The following is a 7,356-nucleotide window of genomic DNA, read 5'->3' as shown; positions in this document are numbered from 1 at the left end:
TCTTTCTTTCTTTCTTTCTTTCTTTCTTTCTTTCTTTCTTTCTTTCTTTCTTCCCATGTAAAACCCACTTCCATACTGGTCAATGCTGTAAGAGCACAAACCAAAACCAGGGGGTCTTAACTTGGCATTTGGGCATAGATTTCAAGAAATCCTTGAACTTGGATGGAAAATAATTACATTTTAATTTTCATTAATATATAGCCAAAAGCAAATGTTTCCTTCCATTACAAATGTAGGCAACAATGCATTATTCTGAGAAGGGGCCATAGGCTTCACCAGACTGCCAAAGGGGTCCAGGACACAAATAACATTTAAAAACCATTGCCCTAGACCTATGTGAGATAAGTCCTAGAGGCAACCACAAGCCAGATCCAGGTGAGACCAAAATGGCAGTGGGTGATCACCCATTCCCTCCATTACTTCTTCAGCCTCCTCTTCCTCCCTTTATGCCCTTAGGGAGCTTCTAATCTAAGGGAGAGACAACAGGCAAACAAATATATCCACAGCAGGATAAATAGGAGATAATTTATTTTTAATTTTATTTATTTAATTAATTAAGAAAAATTTTCCATGGTTACATGATTCATGTTCTTTCTCTCCACTCTCCTCCCATATCCAACATGCAATTCTACTGGGTTTTACATGTGTCATTGATCAAGACCTTAAATAGGAGATAATTAACAGAGGGAAGATACTAGAATGGAGAAGGGATGAGCATGGCTTATATGGAAATATGTTTTGCACGACTTCACATATATTTTGCTACTTGTTTTAGGGAGGGACAAGAAGGAGGGAGAGAATTTGGAACCTGAAATAAGAAAAATGAATGTTTAAAAGAGATAAAAAAAATTTTTTTAAAAAGAGAAGTTAGAGAAGGCTTCCTGTAGAAGGAGGGATTTTAGTTGGGACTTACAGAAAGCCAGGAAGGTCAGCAGTTAGAGCCGAGGAGAGAAAGCATTCCAAGCATGAGGACCATGTTTTGGGGAGGAAGATATAAGAAGGCCAGAGAGGCAGGAAGGGGTTGCAGGGGTGGGGGAGAGCTTTAAATGCCCAATAGAGTGGGGGAATGGGATGACATGGTCAGTCCCTGCTTTAGAAACATCTCTGAAGGATGATGGATTAGAGGGAGGTCAGCAGGTATTGCAGTGATCTAGTCATGAGATGATGTGGTCCTTGGGTTTCATTTCAGTTTTATGAGGAAAGAATTTGGATATTTGCTAGATGGGGCATCTAGGTGAAGCAGTGGACATAGCTCTGAATCTAGAATCAGGAAAAGCTGAATTCAGATCCAGCCTCAGCTGCTTTCTAGCTATATAACCTTGGACAAGTCTCTTAAGCACAATCTGCCTCAGTTTCCTCAGTTGTAAAATGGGGAGAATGATAACATCCACTTTCCGGGGTTGTTGTGAAGATCAAATGAGATAATTTAAAAAGTTCTTAGTACAGTGCCTAGCACATAATTGGTGCTACATGAGTGTTAGCTATTACTGACTATTATGTCTTTCAAAGATGAAGATAACAGAAGAAATGTCCACAGTTTCACTCTATGTATTATAAAGCATCATTTCCAAGAAAAGAAAATATACATTTCTACCATATATGCTTCTTTGATGAAGGTTGCAATAAGGAAGTCTGATGGTGACACTGATAATAATAACTGACATTTATACAGAAAATGCTTTATGTGTGTTAGCGCATTTGAAAAACTAATAAACTTTTCACCCATAATCCCAAATTGTTTTCTAGAATGGTTAGACCAGTTGATAACTCCCTCAGCCAGTGTATCTGTCTTCCCACAGCCCACCCATGAACCATTTGTTTTAAAAATGAGAAACTGAGGCCCAGGAGATAAAGTAACCTGCCCACCGGTCCACAGGTAGTAAGTACCAGAGCAATGGCTGAATCAAGTTCTCTTAACTCCAGCTGTGGTACTATTTCTATTAGATCTGTATGTTTCCTACATTGTTTGTTATAGTTCCAGTCCTGGCCTAAGCCTCTATATAAGCACATAATAATGATTTCCCATAATCATGATATTCTCATTCTCCCTTTCTCTCCCTCCCTCCCACCCTCTCTTTCCCTCTTTTCATATCTCCTTCTTTCTCTCTCTCCCTCCTTCTTTGTCCATCTCTTTCTTGCTCTCTCATCCTTTCTCTCTCCTCTTTCTCTCCATCTTTCCATCCCTCTGTCTTTTTCTTTCTCTCTCTCCCTCCCTTCCTCCCTCTCTTTCTCTCTCTCCATCTCTCCTTCTCTCTCTCTTTCTCTCCCCTTGTTTGTCTCTATCTCCTTCTCTGTCTCTGTCTCCCCCCTCTCTCTGTATCTTTCTTTCTTTCTTTCTCTCTCTCTTTCTGCCCCCTCTCCTGTCTCTTTCCCTCCCTGTCTGCCTCTCACTCCTTCTCTGTCTCTACCCCCTCTCTTTCTCTCTTCATCTCTCCATCTTTCTGTCTTTGTCTCTCTGTCTTTGTCTCTGTCTCTCCATTTCTCCATCTCTCTCCCTCTCTCTCTCTCCATCTCTCTGTTTCTTTCTCTCTTTTTCAACTCCCTCTCCCTCTCCCTCCCTGTCTGCCTCTCTCTCCTTTCTTCTTTCTCTCTCTCCTTTCTTTTTCTCTTTTTCTCCATCTTTCTTTCTCTCCCTTTGTCTTTTCCTATCTCTGCCTCTCTGTCACTATCCTCACCCTGTCCATCATTCTCAGATTCTCTGTTTTTGTTTTTCTCTCATTTGATTTAAGAAAACGAAAGACTTGCTTTTTGTTTGCTTTTTATGTGCCAACAGTGGCACCTGCTGGCTTCACCATATGCTCATGAGGATATTAAGAGCTTGGTCAACAACAACAAAATTTAAGGTTGAAAGTGACCTTGAGAGGCCACCTGGCCCACCTTCCTCGCTTTAAGTGGGCCTCCACTCAAAACATTCCTGGAATGCTCTTTCTTTTAAAATCCAACAACCTTCCCACAGGAACATACCCTGGTGTCACTTGATATTCGTCAGAAATTCTTCCAAATTTCCAACCTAAATGGACCCTTTGAAATGGAAACTCCTGCCATCTTGTCCTTTTCTCAGTGGAAATAGGCAACAGCTGCTCAGCATCACTTGCAGTATATGCCTCTACATATTTTAAGACATTAATATTAACTCTGGCCAAAAGTCAAAGGTACATTGTTTCCATCCATTCCTAGAACAGCAGCAGATCCCAGAGTGGACAGGGAGTTATTTTCACTTTTTGCTCCTTTCCTTTTATGTGGCCAGAGACTTAATGAGTCTCATCTTTATGGCAATAGATGGGGAATAGCCCATCTAAAGGGGATTTTTTGTCCTCGCACCTGCAGCAGGTCACCTTAAAAAAAAGAGTTAATTGGGGCAGCTGGGTAGCTCAGTGGATTGAGAGCCAGGCCTAGAGACAGGAGGTCCTAGAGTCAAATCTGACCTCATACACTTCCCAGCTGTGTGACCCTGGGCAAGTCACTTGACCCCCATTGCCCACCCTTACCACTCTTCCACCTATGAGACAATACTCCCAAGTACAAGGGTTTAAAAAAAAAAAAAGAGTTAATTGTGTTGGAGCAGGTAGGTAGCACAATGGATAGAGACAAAGGCCTGGAGTCAGGAAGACCTGGGTTCAAATATGAACTCAGACACATTCTAGCTTTGTGACCCTGGCAGTCTTTTAACCCCTATTGTCTGGCCTTTGCCACTCTTCTATCTTAGAACCAATACTAAGAGGATAAGTGGGGCTCGGGCCAGTTCTGGGGTTCCCGGTCATCTGGAGTACTTGCTTCAGGGTCCTCCCTAGGCCGCCATTCAGCTCAGTCCTAGTGGGATTCGGGACCTCCAGGACTCGCCTCAAAGCCTAGACACGTTCACCTGAGATCAGGAAAACACACTAAGAAGGAAGCCCAGTCCCAGGTTCTGCCTGGACTCTTTAGGCCATTTGTTTTAGAGGTTATTTGCATGGTGATATGGTTTGGGGATAAGGTAACCCCATTCCTACCTTCACCCCCCTGGCAAAGAGTCTCAACCCAGTTCATAGTAGGAAGAGAAGAGAGTCTGAGTGCAAAGAGACGGCACGAGGCCAGGAAAGGGGGCATCGAAGTCTCGAAGCTTCGCCCTTCTGTGCTGACTCGCCCATCAGGTCCGCCATGACGTGGCTCTCTTACCATCTGTTGTCTCATTGGAGTCTTACGGCCCTGTGAGATAGGCGCCATCTTCATCTTAAGTTAGGGAAACTGAGGCCCAGAGGGGTTAAAGGACTAGGCTAGGATGATCCTGGTAATGTCCGAGGCAAGGGTCAAACTCATGGCTTCTTCCCTTCAAATGCTATGCTGCCCCAGCGCTCCCCAATCCTGTGTTCGAATTTCCGCTTCTCTGATAAATCAGGGCATCTTCTTTCTCCTTTCTTTAATTATTACAACCTTGCCATCCACAAAACAGGAACCATTTTTGGTATTTTGGGAACTTCTGGCAGAGCTAAGGATCCCATAGCAATGTCTACAACATCCATTTATGTAAGGATGCCATTTCCCTCCATTTGGTATTCTTGTACATATTTGCTTTGTGCTTTGTAAGTTTTTTTTCAATTTTCATTGATATCTTTAAAAAAAATACCATGATCACTTCCCAATACAGTTCTTTCTAGTCCTCATACTCCAGATTTTGTATCTTCTCAGAAGCTCTGGCTCATGGTAATGCCTCTATTCTGCAGACCTCTCTTCTGAATGGTTATTTCTTGCCCCAGACCACCATTTTATGGTGAGTCTGGGTATTCAGGTCATGTTCACATCCTGCCCAGTTCTATTTCTTGTTCTCGGGACTTTTCCACCTTTTTCTCAGAAGTATTACCCTTGCCTACTGTCCCACCATGCAGCCTCCTTTTATGTACTGTCTTCTTCCATTAGAATGAAACTCCTTGAGAATATGCAATGTGTTTTTACTTGGATTTGTATCTCCAGCAATTAATACAGTGTCTGCCACATAGTAAGTAGATAAATATTTTACATCTATCTATCTATCTATCTATCTATCTATCTATCTATCTATCTATCGATTGCTCTGTCTATCTAATCTATCTATCCATATCTATATATGTCTGTCTATCTATGTATCTATTTATCTTCCTATCTATCTATCTACCTACCTTTCTGTCTATCTATCTATCAATCTATCTATCTATCTATCAATCTACCTTTCTGTCTATCAATCTATCAATCAATCAATCAATCTATCTATCTATCCATCCATCCATCCATCCATCCATCTATCTATCGATTGCTCTGTCTATCTAATCTATCTATCCATATCTATATATGTCTATCTATGTATCTATTTATCTTCCTACCTATCCATCTATCCATCCATCCATCTATCTATCTATCTATCTATCTATCTATCTATCTATCTATCTATCCATCTATCTATCGATTGCTCTGTCTATCTAATCTATCTATCCATATCTATATATGTCTGTCTATCTATGTATCTATTTATCTTCCTACCTATCCATCTATCTATCTATCTATCTATCTATCTATCTATCTATCTATCTATCTATCTATCTATCTTTCTTTCTTTCTTTCTTTCTTTCTTTCTTTCTATCAATCTATCTCTCTATCAATCTACCTTTCTATCTATCAATCTATCTATCAATCAATCAGTCAATCAATAAATCTATCTATATGTCTGTCTATCAGTCTATCAATCTATCAATCAATCTATCCATCTAGAGTTTTGTCTTATAATTTAAAAAAACCTAAGTAAAAAAGTAAAACTACGCACACAACTACTACTACTATTTGACAGTATATGCAACATTCTGTACCCCTAATTGCCTACAACTACTAGGGCTATGCCCTACAGAGATCAAAGAAAGAATGAGAAATCCATATATACAAAAATATTTGTACCAGCTCTTTCTGTGATGTATGTTGGTGATAGAATACAATTGTGCCGTAAGAAATGATAAACAGAATGATTTCAGAAAGAGCTGGAAGACCTACATGAACTGAATCAGAGTGAAATAAGCAGAACCAGAACACTATACACAGTAACAGCAATATTGTGGCATGATCAACTGTGAAATTCTTAGCTACTTTCAGCAATACAATGATCTGGAACAATTTTGAGGAACTTATGACACAGAATGCTATCTACCTCCAGAGAAAGAACTGTTGCAAGTAGGAATGCAGATCAAAGCACACAATTTTTCACTTTAATTTGTTTGTGTCTTTATTTAGGAGTTTTGGTTTTATATGAGTATTCTCTTACAAAAATGAATAACATGGAAATATGTTTTGTGTGATAATACATGTATAACCCAGATCAAATTGCTTACGATCTCTAGGAGGAGAGAAAGAGAGACAATTTGGATCTTATAACTTCAGAAAACTTATGTGGAAAATTATTACATCTAATTGGTAAAAGAAAATATCTTTACAAGCTGAAAAACAAAATAAAATAAAGCTTAATTGTCTAGAGGCAGCTTGGTAGCACAGTAGATAAAGTACTGGGCAGGAGTTGGGAGAACCTGGTTTCAAAAGTAGGTTCAGATCCTCAGACACTCCTAGCAATGTGCCCGAGGCAAGGCACTTATCCCCAATTCACTGCTCTTCTGCCTTAGAATCAATTCTTAATATTGTTCCAAGTCAGAAGGTATGGGTTAAAAAAATTAATGTTCATTTATTTTTAGATCTAAATTCTTTCCCTCCCAGTTGCCCCAACCTTTAAAAATTTTCATACTGCTAATTTGGTTTTCTTCTTTCTTTTTCTTAATCAAATTTGCTAACAATGGGTTAATATATTTTATTTTTTTAACTTCTACTTTTATTTACTAATTCAATGGGTTTTTATTTTCAATTTTGATAGTTTCCTTTGATTTTCTGGATTTCTATTTTGATGTTAAATTAGTTTTTCTTTTTATTGTTAGTTTTCTAGGTTTTTTTAAAATTTTATTTCAATTTTTTAAATCTTTACCTTCTGTCTTGAAACGGAAACTAAATTATCAGTTTCAAGACAGAAGAGTGTTAAGTGTTAGGGAACTGGGGTTAAGTGATTTTCCCAGGGTTGCACAGTTAGGAAGTATCTGAGGACAGATCAACCCAGAATCTCCACTCTCCATGCCTGATACTCTATCCACCAAGCCATCTAGCTGACCCTCTTGTTGTTTGTTTGTTTTTCAGCTGCTTGCTCAGTTTATTGGTCTGCTTTTTTTTAAATTGATGAAAGAATTTAGAGAAATAAATTTCTCTATATAAATTATTTTCATGCCTGGATATTCTTTCCCTCTCCTAGATATTATGATGTTCTTCTCTACTAGTTCTACTTAACTGTCCTCTCCTGGATGCCCTTTCAATGCCTTCTATTGG

The sequence above is a fragment of the Gracilinanus agilis genome, chromosome 3 (assembly GCF_016433145.1).
Source record: "Gracilinanus agilis isolate LMUSP501 chromosome 3, AgileGrace, whole genome shotgun sequence".
Classification (NCBI taxonomy): domain Eukaryota; kingdom Metazoa; phylum Chordata; class Mammalia; order Didelphimorphia; family Didelphidae; genus Gracilinanus; species Gracilinanus agilis.
This window is presented reverse-complemented; position numbering follows the sequence as displayed.